At 34.4% G+C, this 4,055-nt stretch overlaps 1 long non-coding RNA gene across 2 annotated transcripts in view; it reads right to left on the bottom strand.

Moving 5' to 3' along the window:
* Positions 1-224: 224 nt before the first annotated feature.
* LOC135200609 (uncharacterized) overlaps positions 225-4,055 on the bottom strand; it is a 34,841-nt gene continuing 31,010 nt past the window's right edge. The window contains exons 2-3 of one of the 2 annotated variants that reach the window (XR_010311339.1): positions 1,501-1,673; positions 225-565 (exon numbers count right to left, since the gene is read on the bottom strand). This is a non-coding gene — a long non-coding RNA (uncharacterized LOC135200609). Of the gene's footprint in view, positions 566-1,454; positions 1,674-4,055 lie in introns of both variants that reach the window. The other variant, XR_010311340.1, reaches the window with a different exon arrangement.

Here is a 4,055-nt window from a genome sequence, read left to right on the forward strand (position 1 = left end):
CAAGAAATACTCAAGCCTCTTGGTTCCAGCATCCATTATGCTCAAGCAATCCTCAATTCTGTGTTTCAGCAACCATTATGCTCCAGCAATTCTCAGGTCATTTGGTTCCAGCAACCCTTCTGCTCAAGAAATACTAAAGTCTTTATTACAGCAACCCTTATGCTCAAGCAATCCTCAAGTGTGTTCTTAGCTAGACTTTTAGGTACCAGCAATCCTCAAAGTCTGTATTCCAGCAACTTTAAGTTCCAACAATCCTCAAGTCTTTATACAGCAACCCTCATATCTGTTCCAGCAACCATATGATTCAGCAACCCTCATGTCTGTTCCAGCAACCATATGATTCAGCAACCCTTGATGTCTGTTCCAGCAACCATATGATTCAGCAACCATATGATTCAGCAACCCTCATGTCTGTTCCAGCAACCATATGATTAATCAACCCTCATGTCTGTTCCAGCAACCATAATATGATTCAGCAACCCTCATGTCTGTTCCAGCAACCATATGATTCAGCAACCCTCATGTCTGTTCCAGCAACCCTTCTCTGTGTTCCAGGTCACTGTACCTGTGGGAAATTCATACAAATAATTCACTAAAAAGTAAAGTCCCGCTTGATTCAGGACAAATAATCAGTGTGCTAAAGTCTTTAATTAAAAGCTCCATAGCCTAATTCAAACTTGGGCTTCAAGAATTTTGTTCCCATGTCAAAGCAACACCAAGTAAACTGTTTCCACATCAAAGCAAAACTTTTAAAAAGGGATTTAATATTAAATGATTAAAACATTGAAGTTAAAAGGTAAACTCTTATTTGACATCTCGACTGAAATATATAACACACAAAAGCTACTTTGACGAACAGGTTTTATGATTTGACTCTGGCTAAACTATTTTGATAGTAACTTTTGAATAGTAAGGCTTTTTATAAGTTCAATTAACTTAATGAGTTCACTGTAGCTAAGTTTACTTATTACGATAATGCAAAAACTAAAATTTAACAGATTAATAGATAGCTATGTATGAAATTAGTTAAAAAATCCAACGTTGTAATATTAAAAGAAACATAATTGATCTGAAAATTTGATTGTTTCAAATACTGAAGGATAATCAGAAGTTACGCACCAAAAGAATTTTAAGTTATGTTACGTTAAGTTAAACTGAAATTTGAAATGTAGAACAAAGTCTAAAACTAAGTCTAAGTCTAAAACTAGCTTAAGTTTAACTGAAAATTGTAAGGTACAACCCAGTTTAAAACTAACTTTACTTAAACCTAGCCATGGATTGCTTAAGACTAACTACGGTGCAAGCTCCCCCTTCGACCTATGGTAGACTTTAAAAGAGTCTACCGTACGCCCTATAGGACTCCTCCCCCACGCCAGGGGCCCCGCCCCTGAAGGGGGGAGGAGCTTACATAAGTTTCAGAAATTAAAGAAAAAACTCCAAGACTCTCTACTTACCAATGGACAACTACAAACCATTTTTTAGTCAGTTGAGAATAGTTACCACATTCGTCCTCCATTAGAATAGATACGTTGAGATGTTATCTTAGGTCTAAATTCCATTTTATTTTGATGCAAATATCCCACAAGTTGAAATCCTTGAAGTGGAAGGATTGAAGGAATAAAAATACTTTACGTCTTGCGAGCCATTCAAGTCAACGTAGTTTTTGACGAAGCCTGGAAGTTGTTAAATATCAGTAAAGAATTTTAACAGATAATCAAGACAAAATATTGAATTAAAGTCTTCAAGCTACAACACTTGACAAAACTGGATTGAAGGGCAAAATCCAGTAAAAAGTTATATCTATATTAAGACAGCATTTAACTAGTGATGTAAAAATTCTGATAAAATAACGAAGGAAAACTTAAAAGTAAATAAAATTCAACACTTGACTAAACTAGATTCACAAATGATATAAGAATTCTTATGAGATAATGAAGTTGAACTTAAAAACTAAAATTCAAAACTTGGCAAAACTGGATTAGAGTACACAATCCACGAGTGCACAAGCTGTAAGTAAAATGTTCATAAATATTTAACCTCAACTTAGCTTTAAGAAACCAAAGTTAAACATTGAGGAACACAGATTTTAATTAACTCAAAAAAAGGAGCATAAAATAACAGCATTGAAAATAGGAAGCACCACTGATGTTATGTTCAAATTTTAAGTTATAAAAGAAAACCTACCAAGTAACAAAGTTGACTAAAAAAAGAAACACCAAAGTAACATAAGTTGACTTAAAAAAAGGAAAAACCACCAAGTAGAACAAAAGTTGACTAAAAAGAAAAAGGAAAACAACCAAGTAACAAAAAGTTGGACTAAAAAAGGAACCACCAAGTAAATAAAAAACAAAAAAAGGAACATAAACGTAACCAAAATGTGGAAAAAGGCGGAACACCAAGTAACAAATGTGAAAAAAGGAACACCAAGTAACAGTTGAAAAAAGGAACGCAAAAGTAACAGTTGAAAAAAGGAACACAAAAGTAACAGTTGAAAAAAGGAACACAAAAGTAACAAAGTTGAAATTGGAACTAAGAAAACTTCAATACATACACAAGAGAACCACGATACACCTTCAAGATATTAATGATTAAGGAACATTCAAAAACAAAAGACTAAAAAAACACCTATAAAAATATAAAAACAATACTTATTAAAAAAAAATATAAAAAAATAATACTTATTAAAACTTATAACAATAATAAAAAAAAAAAATTAAAAAAAATGGAGGGGAAGAACACAAAGTACGTAAAAAGCAAGTTACAAAAAAAATACCACAAACCAACGTTAAGTACAAAAGACGTTCAAGGAACACTCAAGTAACAAGAAACTTAAAAACCAACGAACGAATCTTGTAGGACCTCTCGTCAGGAAGGCCTAAGACAGACTATTGCTAAAGACTTGCAGGTGATTCGATAAAACGTCTTGTTAACTACCAGTGGCGGTAAACAGCTACTCGATAGTCAGGGCGAAATGAAACAAGCAGTTGATAAGAGAGAGAGAGAGAGAGAGAGAGAGAGAGAGAGAATAGTAACGGAGATAACAGTGCCCTCAAGGACGACATTAGTGATAACGTGAGCAAGAAACAGTAAAATAGGAATGAAGATAATATGATAAATTACAAAGTTCAAATTATATGATAAGATATTCGCTTTTATTAATTTTCATATTGTTATTTATGTAAATATTTACGATTTATTCATTTTAGCAAAATAGGCCAAGAACGACTCTAATTGCAACAAATAAAAAAATAAAAAAAATAAAAATAAAAAATAACATAAGTACGGTGATAGCTACCCTCTCTCTCTCTCTCTCTCTCTCTCTCCTCTCTCTCTCTCTCTCTCTCTCTCTCTCTCAGTTCATATACAAATGCATGCAGACGTACGTATATACATAGTATAAACACACATGAATATATAAGTATAAATTGTTAATCCAATGTTCACATAATCCTATGAAAATACCACAACTCCATCACTAATCAGTGATTAATCCAACGTTCATATTAATCCCATGAAAATCCCAATCTCCATCACCAATCAGTGATTAATCCAATGTTCATATTAATCCCATGAAAATACCCACAACTCCATCAATAATCAATGACTAATCCAACACTGGAGCCTCTCTGAACACCATTCAGCAACAATTCCCTCAAGAGCCAACTGACAATTAACTGTCAATGACCCTCGAATCGACACTGACTTCCTCTGCGTCTGCAACTTTGCTGCTAACTGTCAAGCTGTTTAAACCCTGCTTGCGATCGTTGCGCCTGTCACTGCATCTCTCTCTCTCTCTCTCTCTCTCTCTCTCTCTCTCTCTCTCTCTCTCCATCCTGAATTAAATGCCGTTTACGAGGTACATTGGCACAGGGAGCGTTGGGGTAGAAATGTTGGTGTGACAGGTATACAGGAACGGAGGTGAGGGTTTATTACACAGGAGGGAGATCTGTGACACATTGATGCAGGGGACCTTGGGTTTAGATGAGACACACGTATATATATAAATATGCAATTTTTAATTATTTTCTATTAAAACATGATTCCATCTAAGCAAG

Source organism: Macrobrachium nipponense, chromosome 27 (genome assembly GCF_015104395.2).
Source record: "Macrobrachium nipponense isolate FS-2020 chromosome 27, ASM1510439v2, whole genome shotgun sequence".
NCBI classification, from domain to species: domain Eukaryota; kingdom Metazoa; phylum Arthropoda; class Malacostraca; order Decapoda; family Palaemonidae; genus Macrobrachium; species Macrobrachium nipponense.